The sequence below is a fragment of the Giraffa tippelskirchi genome, chromosome 5 (assembly GCF_054371585.1).
Source record: "Giraffa tippelskirchi isolate mGirTip1 chromosome 5, T2T-mGirTip1v1.2.pri, whole genome shotgun sequence".
NCBI lineage: Eukaryota > Metazoa > Chordata > Mammalia > Artiodactyla > Giraffidae > Giraffa > Giraffa tippelskirchi.
This window is the reverse complement of record NC_137279.1, coordinates 93,546,359-93,562,025: the sequence shown is the minus strand read 5'-3', so window position 1 is coordinate 93,562,025 and position 15,667 is coordinate 93,546,359. Positions and strand designations below refer to the sequence as shown.

At 40.5% G+C, this 15,667-nt stretch overlaps 1 protein-coding gene across 6 annotated transcripts in view; it reads right to left on the bottom strand.

The window, feature by feature from the left end:
• Window positions 1-15,667, bottom strand: part of YY1AP1 (YY1 associated protein 1) — a 41,244-nt gene that overhangs the window by 22,795 nt on the left and 2,782 nt on the right. The window lies entirely within an intron of this gene.

The window sequence follows — 15,667 nt, the reverse complement described above, 5'->3', positions numbered from 1 at the left end:
ACTGAAGGCATCTAAGTGGTCTACTTACCTCCAAAACCGTCTCCAATTCAGCCTTTAGATCAGGGGTCATAAGGACCTTAAAGGCGCATTACACATGATATTCTATGGAAAGGATTATCAACAATTCACAAGTGCCCCTATGGAGAGAACATCACGTAAGTCTGGAGGAAGGATTACACTATTGAAGATGCCAACACTGTTAGGGAAAAAGCCAAGAAAGCCATCAAACCTGAAACAATAAATCCCTACTGGAGAAAACCGTGTTCAGAAGTCATGCATGAATTCACAGGATTTACGACAGAGCCAATCAAGGAAATCATGAAAGAGATTGTGAATATGGCCCCAAAAAGATGGGGGGAAAGAGATTCAAGTTTTGGATCTTAGAGAAATTCAAGAGCTAACAGACACCACATCAGAGGAATTAACAGAAGATGACTTGATGGAGATGAGTGCTTCCAGACCAGTGCCAATGAGCACTGATATAAGACAAACTGATATAAGACAAACTGGTAGACGAGTTCTGATTATTCAAGACTGCTTTTGACTTCTTTTATATGGAGCCTTCATGATATATACTTTGAAACAAAAGCACATGGTGGGAGACGGATTGGTACCATACAGAAACATTTTTAGAGAAATGAAAAAGCAAAAAAGTCAGACAAAAATTACAATGTATTTCCACAATGTCACACTCTCTGCTTCCCCATCTGCCTCCACCACCTCTTCTGTCTCACCACCCCTGCAACAGCAAGACCAATCCCCCTTCCTTCTCCTCTTCCTCCTCAGCTGACTCAATGTGAAGACAAGGAGGATAAAGGCCTACTTAATGAACAGTAAGTAGTCACCATCCCACCAGTTAATAAACTTATCTGTTGTGTATATATGTGTGTCTTTATGTGAAAATCTAATAACTGTATGGCAAAAACTGTATGAGATGTTTTTGTGTCATCATCATCACTGCCTAAGTATTTAGAACATCATATGCAACTTATACTGAAATGAATAGCCTACCCTTACATAAAGTGATATTTAATATAAAATTAACAATGTGTTAGCTTTATTACTGATTTATAACTTTGCTTTCAAAGAGTTACATTACCATACAGTATGCTTCTCTCTTGTAATCAGAGAAACCTTGTATCAGCCTTTCATATTTTAAAAAATGTAACAATGTTTACAATCCTGTACATGAATATTGACTAAATGTTACTTTTGTTCAGTCCTTAAGTCATGTCTGACTCTTTGCAACCCCACAGACTGCAGCACACCAGGGTTCCCTGTCCTCTGCTATCTTCCAGAGTTTGCTAAAATTCATGTCCACCGAGTGGTGATACTATCTAACCATGCCATCCTCTGCTGTCCCTTTCTTCTTTTGCCTTCAATTTTTCCCAGCATCAGGGTCTTTTCTAAAGAGTTGGCTCTTTGCATCAGGAGGCCGAAGTATTGAAGCTTCAGCTTCAGCAACAGACCTTCCAATAAATATTCAAGGTCGATTTCCTTTAAGATTGACTGGGTTGATCTCCTTGCCATCCAAGAGACTCTCAAGAGTCTTCTTCAGCACCACAGTTCAAAAGCATCAATTCTTCAATGCCCAGTCTTCTTTATGATCCAGCTCTCACAAACATATATGATTACTGAAAACACCACAGCTTTAACCATACAAACCTTTGTCAGCAAAGCAATGTCTCTGCTTTTTAATATGCTGTCCAGGTTTGTCATAGCTTTCAAGGAGCAAACATCTTTTAATTTCATAGCTGCAGTCACCATCTGCAGTGATTTTGGAGCCCAAGAAAATAAAATCTGTCGCTGCTTCCACTTTCCCCCCTTCTATTTGCCATGAAGTGATGGGACCTGATGCCATGATCTTAGTTTTTTAAGGACTATAATACTGCATGCCATAAAATTTCTGTAACAATTCATTCATCTATAGGCCAGGGTACCGTGAAGCAATCCTATCAATTACACTAGGCTACTACCATCAAGCCATCATAGCGTTGCTTCTTCATTATCAATGCATGAATCCTTATACCAGTAAATAAATATGAATTTCTTTCTTTATCACATCATCTTTTCATTTTTCATATCCAGTTGACACGTACGCCTACACTGCTCTGTATCATATTAGAAAATATTAATATAATGACATGATTTTTCCTATAAACAGACAACATAAACTTACAGTATCAATACATACAGTATAATAAATGTATTTTGTCTTCCTTATGATTTTCTTAATAACATTTTCTTTTCTCTAGTTTTTATTGCAAGAATCCTCCAGCCTTTCTCTCTACACTTTTTGTTTGATTCTTGGTACCTTCCTTTCAATGCTTCCTCTAACCTTAACTGTCATAACATACCAAAATAAATGGAAGACCTTCATAAAGAAAATGGCACTCTAATCTCAAAAATGACATGAAAGATGAACTAAAGCAACAAAACAAAACATAAGTCCTAAAGGACTGTGCTCACATAATTCTCTTTGGACAAAGACTTGCATTGTTTAGGTACATAATAAACACTTCAGCATACTGATAAAGCTTTTTTCATAACCTTGTCAACAGCCAAAGTTTTACCCTCACCATGTGGTGTTTACTATCCCAGGACAGGGGATACAAATCAACAGTTCCTGAAACATGTTATCCATTATTGGCAAACTAGCAATGGAATAATTTTTTAAAAAATGACTCAAGCCAAGTTATCTATTTCCCATGCCTCCAATCTTGCTCTCTTTACCCACCAAATCAAGAAATTAAACTGGCATTAAATCAAAGTGATGTTTCTAGAATCCAAGTCAGTTCCTACTGATTTCCCGCTTAAAACTCTTTGAGCTCTCCTTTTTGACAGATCAAAAATCAAACCTAAGGTTCTCCAAGACATGAACACTGCTTAACTTTTCTATCATCACTCACTCAAACAACTAAATCAAACGACTTACTATTTTCGAAACACATGTATTATGTTTCATAATTTCATGGTCTGCAGACATTCTTCTATTTGCAATATCCTTCTCTGGCCCCATTCGCCAAAAATTTCTTATTGCTCCTTCTAAACTAAGATGAAACATCTCATTTTGTGAATCATTCCCTATGACATAGTATACAGAGGACACTCTATACCCTTTTCTAGGCCACCAGGGTACCTTATACACAAGCTATTATTATAGCGCTCATCACTTTGTACTGTAGCTGTTTCTGTCTGTATCCCCCTACTAAGCTGACATCCTACAGGCAGAGTCCATGTATTACTCACTTTGGTACAATCGCTGCCAAATGCTGGACTCAATACATGACTGTGGGATGTATAAATGAGTAACTGAAAGGATTCCTGAATATATATGTAAATTTAAAGAATTATAGAAATAAATGGTAGAGGAAACTTAAATGTCTTAATCTAAGTGGGCTACAAGCTTCGCCCTCAAAAATGTGCAAACTAAACAAAAGTAGATGTGGAAAAGTCAAGAGCACGACTCATAATAAATACAGATTCACTGGTGATTCTTACTGCCTGGTCAGTGCAGAAATCCTTTGCATCTGGTTCATCAAGTTCTTCTAGGAAATTTTATTCTGTATTGTCATCATTTGCCTCCTCTAGGAAAATAAAACATTTCAGACACTTTTTCCCAACAGTGAACTCGTATCTCTAAAGAATATTTAAGATGTTCAGCACCATAAGAATCTATTCCAAAAAAGCACACTTATTCTGAAGATTCTATTTTTTATTTATTTTTTGACTACGCCACAAGGCTTGCAATAATATCTTAGTTCCCTGACCAGGAATTGAACCCAGGCCCACAGCAGTGAAAGCAAAGATTTCTAACCAGTGGACCATCAGGGAACTCCCTATTCTGCAGTTTTTACACAACTTAGTCTTTCTTTTTTTCCCTCAGTGCCAGTGTGCAAATCATTTCCCATAGCTGATTCATCTCACCTATTCTCCTTACTAACCTAAGTTCCTTCCTTCCTTCAAACAAGTCCCTCCCAACATGAAGCCTACACAACCCACTGGACCAACCTTTTCCATTGAGGGCAGAATCCAAAAGGAAGAAGGAACACAACAATAAACCCTGGGAAAAGGAGACTTCAAATACAATAACTTACCAAAAAATGAAAAGATAGAGAAATATTGTGCAAATGAAAGAACAAAGTAAAAACTCACAAGACCAAATAAATGAAGAGGAAATACTCAAACTGCCTGAAAAAGAATTCAGAGTAATGATAGCAAAGATGATCCAAAACCTCGAAAACAGAATGGAAAAAATGACAGAAACCATGAACACATTTAACAAGGACCTAGAAGAAATAAAAAATAACAGGGACAGACAATACAATTACTGAAATTAAAAATACTCTAGAAAAAAATCAATACTAAAATAATTAAGGGAGAACACAGATAAGTGAGCTAGAAGATAGAATGGCAGAAATAACTGCTGAAAAGCAGAATAAAGGAAAAAGAATGAAAAAAATTGAGGATAGTCTCAGAGACCTCTAGAACGATACTAAATACAACAACATTCAAATTATAGGTATCCCAGAAAAGAACAAAAAGGGTCTGAGAAATTTTTTGAAGACATTATAGTTGAAAACTTTCCTAACATGGGAAAAGAAATAGTCAATCAAGTTCAAGAAGTGCAAAGAATCTCATTCACAATAAACCCAAGGAGAAACACGCCAAGACACATACTAATCAAACTAACAAAAAATAAAAACAAAGAAAAAACATTAAAAGCAGCAAGTGAAAAGCAATAAGTAAATTGGAGAAGGAGTTCATCAAGGCTGTATATTGTCACCCAGCTTATTTAACCTATAGGCAGAGTATATCATGCAAAACTCTTGGCTGGATAACTCACGAACTGAAATCAAGACTACCAGGATCAACAACCTCAGATACGCAGATAATGCCACTCTAATGGCAGAAAGCAGAGGAACTAAACAGCCTCTTGATAAGGGTGACAGAAGCAAGTGAAAAAGCCTCGCTTAAAACTCAACATTCAAAAAATGAAGATCATGGCATCCAGTCCCATCACTTCATGGCAAATAGATGGGGGAAATGTGGAAATAGTGACAGATTTTATTTTCATGGGCTCCAAAATCACTGCAGATGGTGACTGCAGCCAAGAAATTAAAAGATGCTCCTTGGAAGAAAAGCGATGACAAACCTAGAAAGCATATTAAAAAGCAGAGAACATTACTTTGCCAACAAAGGTCTGTATAGTTAAAACTATGGTTTTTCCAGTAGTCATGTATGGATGTGAAAGTTGGACCATGAAGAAAGCTGAGACCAAAGAATTGATGCTTTCGAATGGTGGTGCTAGAGAAGACTCTTAAGAGACCCTTGGACAGCAAGGAGATCAAACTAGTCAGTCCTGAGGGAAATCAATCCTGAATATTTACTGGAAGAACTGATGCTGAACCTGAAGCTGCAATACTCTGACCACATTGGAAAAGACCCTGATGCTGGGAAAGATTGATGGCAGGAGGAAAAGAGGGCGACAGAGGATAAAACGGTTGGATGGCATCACCAACTCAACGGACATGAGTTTGAGTAAACTCCAGGAGATAGTGAAGGTCAGGGAAGCCTGACATGCTGCAGTGGCGTCACAAAGAGTCGGACACAACTTAGCAACTGAACAACAACAACATACAAGGGAAACTCCATACAATTAACAGCTGATCTTTCAGCAGAAACTCTGCAGGCCAGAAGGGAATGGCAGGCTATATTTGAACTACTGAATGTGAAAAACCTACAACCAAGATTACCCTACCTGGCAAGGATCTCATTCAATATTGATGGAGAAGTCAAAAGCTTTACAGACAAGTAAAAGTTAAAAGAGAATTTAGCACCACCAAACCAGCTTTACAACAAATGTTAAAGGGACTACTATAGACAGGAAACACAAGAGAAGGAAAAGACCTACAAAAACAAATCCAAAACAATTAAGAAAACGTCAACAGGAACACAGATATCAATAATTACTTTAAATGTAAATGGATACGTTCCAACCAAAAGACACAGACTCCTGAATGGATACAGGAACAAGACCCATATACATGCTGTCTAAAAGAGACACTCCGCCGAGCCGCCAGCGCGCGCGCGTCGCCTGCCTGGCAGGGAGTCTGCCCCTCCCCCCCCTTCCCTAACTCGGCCGCAGAGCCGCCAGGAGCCGCGGGTCGACGAGCCCGACGAAAAAAAATAAAAAATAAAAATAAATAAAAAAAAGAAAATAAAAGAGACACTCTTCAGACCTAGAGACACATGTAGACTGAAAGCGAGAGGATGGAAAAAGACATTCCACAGAAATTCCCATATAAGATAAACTAGACCTTAAAATAAAGAATATTACAAGAGATAAGGAAGGACACTACATAACAATCAAGGGATCAATCCAAGAAGTAACTTGCTTACTGCCAACCTAACAGCTTCAAATTGGTAACATGAAAATAATTAGCTGAAAACTGTAAAAACCAACTAATCGTAATCATTTTTAGAAGGCAAAGAAAGGAGAAAAAAAGACTCAAAGAGAAATTCAGTTCAGTTCAGTCGCTCATTCGTGTCCGACTCTTTGCGACCCCATGAACCGCAGCACGCCAGGCCTCCCTGTCCATCATGAACTCCCTAAGTCTACCCAAACCCATGTCCATCGAGTCAGTGATGCCATCAAGCCATCTCATTCTCTGTCGTCTCCTTCTCCTCCTGCCCCCAATCCTTCCCAGCATCAAGGTCTTTTCAAATCAGTCAGCTCTTCACATCAGGTGGCCAAGGTATTGGAGTTTCAGCTTCAACATCAGTCCTTCCAATGGACACCTAGGGCTGATTTCCTTTAGGATGGACTGGTTGGATCTCCTTGCAGTCCAAAGGACTCTCAAGAGTCTTCTCCAACACCACAGTTCAAAAGCATCAATTCTTCGGTGCTCAGCTTTCTTTATAGTCCAACTCTCACATCCATACATGACCACTGGAAAAACCACAGCCTTGACTAGACGGACCTTTGTTGGCAAAGTAATGGCTCTGCTTTTTAATATGCCATCTAGGTTGCTCATAACTTTCCTTCCAAGAAGTAAGCGCCTTTTAATTTCATGGCTGCAGTCACCATCTGCAGTGATTTTGGAGCTCCCCAAAATAAAGTCAGCCACTGTTTCCACTGTTTCCCCATCTATCTGCCATGAAGTGATGGGAACGGATGCCATGATCTTAGTTTTCTGAACGTTGAGCTTTAAGCCAACTTTTTCACTCTCCTCTTTCACTTTCATCATGAGGCTCTTTAGTTCTTCACCTTGTGCCATAAGGGTGGTGTCATCTGCATATCTGAGGTTATTGATATGTCTCCTGGCAATCTTGATTCCAGCTTGTGCTTCCTCCAGCCCAGCATTTCTCATGATGTACTCTGCATAGAAGTTAAATAAGCAGGGTGACAATATACAGCCTTGACATACTCCTTTTCCTATTTGGAACTAGTCTGTTGTTCCATGTCCATGTCTAACTGTTGCTTCCTGACCTGCATACAGGTTTCTCAAGAGACAGGTCAGATGGTCTGGTATTCCCATCTCTTTCAGAATTTTCCACAGTTTATTGTGGTCCACACGGTCAAAGGCTTTGGCATAGTCAATAAAGCAGAAATAGATGTTTTTCTGGTACTCTCTTGCTTTTTCGATGATCCAGCGGATGTTGGCAATTTGATCTCTGGTTCCTCTGCCTTTTCTAAAACCAGCTTGAACATCTGGAAGTTCACGGTTCACGTACTGCTGAAGCCTGGCTTGGAGAATTTTGAGCATTACTTTACTAGCATGTGAGATGAGTGCAATTGTGCGGTAGTTTGAGCATTCTTTGGCATTGCCTTTCTTTGGGATTGGAATGAAAACTGACCTTTTCCAGTCCTGTGGCCACTGCTGAGATTTCCAAATTTGCTGGCATATCGAGTGCAGCACTTTCACAGCATCATCTTTCAGGATTTGAAATAGCTCAACTGGAATTCCATCACCTCCACTAGCTTTGTTAGTAGTGATGCTTCCTAAGGCCCACTTGACTTCACATTCCAGGATATATGGCTCTAGGTGAGTGATCACACCATCGTGATTATCTGGGTCATGAAGATCTTTTTTGTACAATACTTCTGTGTATTCTTACCACCTCTTCTTAATATCTTCTGATTGTTAGGTCCCTACCATTTCTGTCCTTTATTGAGCCCATCTTTGCATGAAATGTTCCCTTGGTATCTCTAATTTTCTTGAAGAGATCTCTAGTCTTTCCCATTCTGTTGTTTTCCTCTATTTCTTTGCACTGATTGCTGAGGAAGGCTTTCTTATCTTGCCTTGCTATTCTTTGGAACTCTGCATTCAAAGGGGTATATCTTTCCTTTTCTCCTTTGCTTTTTGCTTCCTGTCTTTTCACAGCTATTTGTAAGGCCTTCTCAGACAGCCATTTTGCTTTTTTGCATTTCTTTTTCTTGGGGATGGTCTTGATTCTTGTCTCCTGTACAATGTCACAAACCTCCATCCATAGTTCATCAGGCATTCTGTCTATCAGATCTAGTCCTTTAAATCTATTTCTCACTTCTACTGTATAGTCATAAGGGATTTGATTTAGGTCATACCTGAATGGTCTAGTGATTTTCTCCACTTTCTTCAATTTCAGTCTGAATTTGGCAATAAGGAGTTCATGATCTGAGCCACAGTCAGCTCCCAGTCTTGTTTTTGCTGACTGTATAGAGCTTCTCCATCTTTGGCTGCAAAGAAGATAATCAATCTGATTTCGGTGTCGACCATCTGGTGATGTCCACGTGTAGAGTCTTCTCTTGTGTTGTTGGAAGAGGGTGTTTGCTATGACCAGTGCGTTCTCTTGGCAGAACTCTATTAGCCTTTGCCCTGCTTCATTCTGTACTCCAAGGCAAAATTTGCCTGTTACTCCAGGTGTTTCTTGACTTCCTACTTTTGCATTCCAGTCCCCTATAATGAAAAGGACATCTTTTTTGGGCGTTAGTTCTAGAAGGTCTTGTAGGTCTTCATAGAACATAGCTGTCCCACGCCAGAGGTCAGGGGCAGGGGCCAAGAGGAGCTACCCAGCATCTGAGGTAAGCGGCAGCAGCTGCGCTTTGTTGGAGCAGCCATGAAGAGACACCCCGCGTCCAAGGTTAGCGAAACCCAGATAAGATGGTAGGCACTGAGAGAGGGGATCAGGAGGCAGAAAGACTGAAACTACAGTCACAGACAACTAGCCAATCTGATCACATAGACCACAGCCTTGTCTAACTCAGTGAAACTAAGCCATACTGTGTGGGGCCACCCAGGACGGACAGGTCATGGTGGACAGGTCTGACAGAATGTGGTCCACTGGAGAAGGGAATGGCAAACCACTTCAGTATTCTTGCCTTGAGAACCCCACGAACAGTATGAAAAGGCAAAAACATAGGACACTGAAAGATGAACTCCCGAGGTCAGTAGGTGCCCAATATGCTACTGGAGATCAGTGGAGAAATAACTACATAAAGAATGAAGGGATGGAGCCAAAGCAAAAACAACACCCAGTTGTGAATGGGACTGGTGATAGAAGCAAGATTCGATGCTGTAAAGAGCAATATTGCATAGGAACCTGGAATGTTAGGTCCATGAATCAGGGCAAACTGGCAGTGGTCAAATAGGAGATGACAAGAGTAAACATCGACATTCTAGGAATCAGTGAACTAAGATGGACTGGAATGGGTGAATTTAACTCGGATGACCATTATATCTACTACTGTGGGCAAGAATCCCTTAGAAGAAATGGAGTAGCCATCATAGTCAACAAAAGAGTCTGAAATGCAGTACTTGGATGCAGTCTCAAAAATGACAGAATGATCTCTGTTCGATTCCAAAGCAAACCATTCAATATCACGGTAATTCAAGTCTATGCCCTGACCAAGGAGAAATTAGGGTATGTAAATCAATTTTAAAAGAACAATTAAAATTCTGTGAGAATAAACACCAATCCAGAAAAAGATTTAATCACTAGATTAAACAGCCTAGAAACATGATTTAACAGTGTATATCGATTGTAACACAATGCTGATACTTCAAAATAACCTAGATGTTTTTCTGCTTTTTTCCCCACATAATCATAATCAAAAACCAAAATGTTACTTAAACGAAAGCAAAACAACAAAAAGAACAGGCACTAAATTATAACAGCAATTACTCTGGGGCTTCCCTGGTAGCTCAGCTGGTAAAGAATTCGCCTGCTAATGCAGGAGACACCGGTTCGATTCCTGGGTCAGAAAGATCCCGTGGAGAAGGGATAGGCTACCCACTCCAGCATTCTTGGGGCTTCCCCGATGGCTCAGCTGGTAAAGAATCGACCTGCAATGTGGGAGACCTGGGTTTGATCTCTGGGTTAGGAATATCCCCTGGAGAAGGGAACAGCTACCCACTCCAGTATTTCTAGCCTGGAGAATTCCATGGACTATCCATGGGGTTGCAAAGAGTCAGACACGACTGAGGACTTTTACTTTCACTCTGAATAGTAAAATTATGAGTGATTTTTATTTTTTTCTTTCAACTTTTCAATATTTTCCAAAATGCACATATATAAATTTTCAATCTTTCTTCTTTCTTCCTTTCTGCATTTTATGTGACATTTCTTTTCTTTTTTTTTTTTTTTATGTGACATTTCTTTTGGCCAAAAAAAGTTACTTGGTGGGGGGTGGGGAGGTAAAAGGGAGTCAAAATGTACTTCTTTTACTGGTATTATTTGCTTAGTCACTAAGCTGTGTCCAACTCTTTTGCAACCCCATGGATTGTAGCCTACCAGGCTCCTCTGTCCATGGAATTTCCTGGGCAAAAATACTGGAGTGGGTTGCCATGTCCTTCTCCAGGAGATCTTTCTGACCCAGAGTCCAAACCCACATCTCCTACACTGGCAGGCAGATTTTTTTTACCACAGAGCCACTGAGACGGTGGTATTACTTGTACATACAGCTAACAGAAGTATTACAAGGTGGGAGAATCAACTTTAAATTATCAATATTAATGAGGTGTATCATTATAGGGGACTGGAATGCAAAAGTAGGAAGTCAAGAAACACCTGGAGTAACAGGCAAATTTTGCCTTGGAGTACAGAATGAAGCAGGGCAAAGGCTAATAGAGTTTTGCCAAGAGAATGCACTGGTCATAGCAAACACTCTCTTCCAACAACACAAGAGAAGACTCTACACGTGGACATCACCAGGTGGTCAACACTGAAATCAGACTGATTATATTCTTTGCAGCCAAAGATGGAGAAGCTCTATACAGTCAGCAAAAACAAGACTGGGAGCTGACTGTGGCTCAGATCATGAACTGCTTATTGCCAAATTCAGACTTAAATTGAAGAAAGTAGGGAAAACCACTAGTCCATTCAGGTATGACCTAGATCAAATCCCTTATGAGTATACAGTAGAAGTGAGAAATAGATTTAAGGGACTAGATCTGATAGACAGAGTGCCTAATGAACTATGGACAGAGGTTCATGACATTGTACAGGAGACAGGGATCAAGACGATCCCCATGGAAAAGAAAAGCAAAAAAGCAAAATGGCTGTCTGAGGAGGCCTTACAGATAGCTGGGAAGAGAAGAGAAGCAAAAAGCAAAGGAGAAAAGGAAAGATATTCCCATATGAATGCAGAGTTCCAAAGAATAGCAAGGATAAGAAAGCCTTCCTCAGCGATCAATGCAAAGAAATAGAGGAAAACAACAGAATGAGAAAGACTAGAGATCTCTTCAAGAAAATTAGAGATATCAAAGGAGCATTTCATGCCAATATAGGCTCGATAAAGGACAGAAATGGTATGGACCTAACAGAAGCAGAAGATATTAAGAAGAGGTGGCAAGAATACACAGAAGAACTGTACAACAAAGATCTTCACAACCCAGATAATCACGATGGTGTGATCACTCACCTAGAGCCAGACATCCTGAAATGTGAAGTCAAGTGGGCCTTAGGAAGCATCACTACTAACAAAGCTAGTGGAGGTGATGGAATTCCAGTTGAGCTATTTCAAATCCTGAAAGATGATGCTGTGAAAGTGCTGCACTCGATACGCCAGCAAATTTGGAAAACTCAGCAATGGCCACAGGACTGGAAAAGGTCAGTTTTCATTCCAATCCCAAAGAAAGGCAATGCCAAAGAATGCTCAAACTACCGCACAATTGCACTCATCTCACATGCTAGTAAAGTAATGCTCAAAATTCTCCAAGCCAGGCTTCAGCAGTACGTGAACCGTGAACTTCCAGATGTTCAAGCTGGTTTTAGAAAAGGCAGAGGAACCAGAGATCAAATTGCCAACATCCGCTGGATCATCGAAAAAGCGAGAGAGTTCCAGAAAAACATCTATTTCTGCTTTATTGACTATGCCAAAGCCTTTGACCGTGTGGACCACAATAAACTGTGGAAAATTCTGAAAGAGATGGGAATACCAGACCATCTGACCTGTCTCTTGAGAAACCTGTATGCAGGTCAGGAAGCAACAGTTAGAACTGGACATGGAACAACCGACTAGTTCCAAATAGGAAAAGGAGTACGTCAAGGCTGTATATTGTCACCCTGCTTATTTAACTTCTATGCAGAGTACATCATGAGAAACGCTGGGCTGGAAGAAACACAAGCTGGAATCAAGATTGCCGGGAGAAATATCAATAACCTCAGATATGCAGATGACACCACTCTTATGGCAGAATGTGAAGAAGAACGAAAGAGCCTCTTGATGAAGGTGAAAGAGGAGAGTGAAAAAGTTGGCTTAAAGCTCAACGTTCAGAAAACTAAGATCATGGCATCTGGTCCCATCACTTCATGGGAAGTAGATGGGGAAACAGTGGAAACAGTGTCAGACATTATTTTTTGGGGCTCCAAAATCACTGCTAATGATGATTGCAGCCATGAAATTAAAAGACGCTTACTCCTTGGAAGGAAGGTTATGGCCAACCTAGATAGCATATTTAAAAGCAGAGACATTACTTTGCCAACAAAAGTCCATCTAGTCAAGGCTATGGTTTTTCCAGTGGTCGTGTATGGAAGTGAGTGTTGGACGGTGAAGAAAGCTGAGCGCAGCAGAATTGATGCTTTTGAACTGTGGTGTTGGAGAAGACTCCTGAGAGTCCCTTGGACTGCAAGGAGATCCAATCAATCCATCCTAAAGGAGATCAATCCTGGATGTTCATTGGAAGGACTGATGTTGAAGCTGAAACTCCCAATACTTTGGCCACCTCATGTGAAGAGTTTACTCATTGGAAAAGACCCTAAAGCTGGGTAGGACTGGGGGCAGGAGGAGAAGGGGACGACAGAGGATGAGATGGTTGGATGGCATCACTGACTCGATGGACATGGGTTTGGGTAGACTCTGGGAGTTGGTGATGGACAGAGAGGCCTGGTGTACTGCAGTTCATGGGGTCACAAATAGTCGGACAGCACTGAGCGACTGAACTGAACTGAGTATTACTGATAATACTAAAACAAAAATGTTTATTTTATCTACATTTGATATTTTTTACTTTATTTATCTATTCTTGGATATTAACTGACAATGAAACCCCACACCCCACTCCAGTACTCTTGCCTGGAAAATCCCATGGACAGAGGAGCCTGGTAGGCTACAGTCTATGGGGTCGCGAAGAGTCAGACAGGATTGAGCGACTTCACTTTCACTTTTCCCTTTCATGCACTGGAGAAGGAAATGGCAACCCACTCCAGTGTTCTTGCCTGGAGAATCCCAGGGACGGCAGAGCCTGGTGGGCTGCCGTCTGTGGGGTCGCACAGAGTCAGACACGACTGAAGCAACTTAGCAGCAGCAGCAGAACCCCTACTTAATTTCACATTCTGTCTCTAGAACTTTAATTCTGCATTTTCCTCCATTCCTTCTGGTCTTCATGTCACAAACACACCACAGCCAAGGAGAAAATTTAAGTCATGTGGTTGCAAGACTAGCTATTTCCATTTCCACTCCACTGCACAAATTATCACTGGGATTTTCAACCTTTCCTCTTTAATTTCATCATTTGATTTCCTTTTTCCAAAATCTCTCCTAAATCTACTCTCAAATATCAACCTTTAAATGTAATATTTTTCTCAGGTATCAATGTATCTCCTTTGTCACTAAGTTTTAAATAAAGTACCTGCACTTAAAACTCTCCTGCCCTTCTTGACTTTCACTATTATTGATACTTCTCAAGTTTTCCCTTCTCTATCATCTTCTGCCATGTTCCTTTCCATGAGAAGAACCACAATCAAAACTTTTTTAGTTCTACCTCTTACCAAACTTCAATCTCAGTTTTCTATTTTTCCTTGATGGCCCCAATGTCATCTCACACTCCCCATATCTAAAGCTGAACTCATTTTAACCCCTCAAATACCTCCCCACGAAGGCATGCTTCACCATCCCCCAACCGAGATAAATTAAATGTTATCAATCTCTGAGTAATATTAATTCTTTCTTTCTAATGTCTCTAATACACACCCTTTCTTCTCTATCCTTACCACCAACATCCTACATCAATACTTTACAAGGTCTCAAAGGCATAACAGCATGACTCTGTATAGTAATCTGAATTTATTCTTTCTATTTGAAACCCTTTTACGCTCCCATACAAACACAGCACTTTTACATGTTTGTAGAAAATGCTATTCTATTTCCACTCCTTTACCCTAAACCATCGAATTCTATCAATCCACCAAGATCCAGTTTCAGAAATCCTAATTACTTGTACCTCACTTCCATTCAATCACATATTGTCTTAAACTGCACCAAATGAATTAGCTGCTTGCGTCTTCTCTTCCCAACTAGATTATAAGCGTTCTGAGGTCAGAAGTATGCCTTCTGCTTCTTTTATTTATTAGTGAGCTATAACCTTCAGGAAAAGTTCAAACATTCAAGCATAAAAACCAAAGCCCATCACAATCTAAACACAATCTAACACTCTGAAGTCCTCTTTCATTACCTCTCCTGCCTCTGCTCAGACTGTTCTTCAGCTAAGATACTCCATGCCACCATTCCATCAAATCACAATTCATCCTTCAGGTCCTAAGGGTTATGGCATCTCTGGAGAGCCTTTCCAAATGCCATAGGCAGTATCTCTCCCTTATAGCTGCTGCCCCTCCTCAAGGCCCATTTCGTAAACAGCCACCAAATATCAATAGGCCATACACAGTTCATCCCTACAGAAATGATGAAAAGATAAAAAGGAAGGAAAGAGGGCTTCCCTGGTGGTCCAGTGGTTAAGAATCCACTTTGCAATGCAAGGGACACCAGTTCCTGATCCCTTCTCTAGGAAGATCCCTCAAGCCACGTGGCAACTAACCCTGTGTGCTACAACTACTGAGCCAGTACACCTAGAGCCCGTGCTACAGTAAGAGAAGCCACTGCAGTGAGAAGCCTGCACATGACAACGAGAATAGCCCCCACTCTCTGCAACTAGAGAAAGCCCGTGTGCAGCAACAAAGACACACCACAACCAAACAAATAAATAAACCTTTAAAAAAAAAAAAAAAAGGAAAGAAAAGAATACGGAAGATGATCAAGGAAATGGGAGGGGAAAAGAAAGTTTCTACCCATCCATAATCATACTGTTCAGTCCTGACACTTACAAGCACCACAGCTCCAATTCCAAAGCCAACCAGCATTCCCTTTCGGAAATGCTATTTTGTAAAGGCACTGCAGAGAGTGCAATGACAA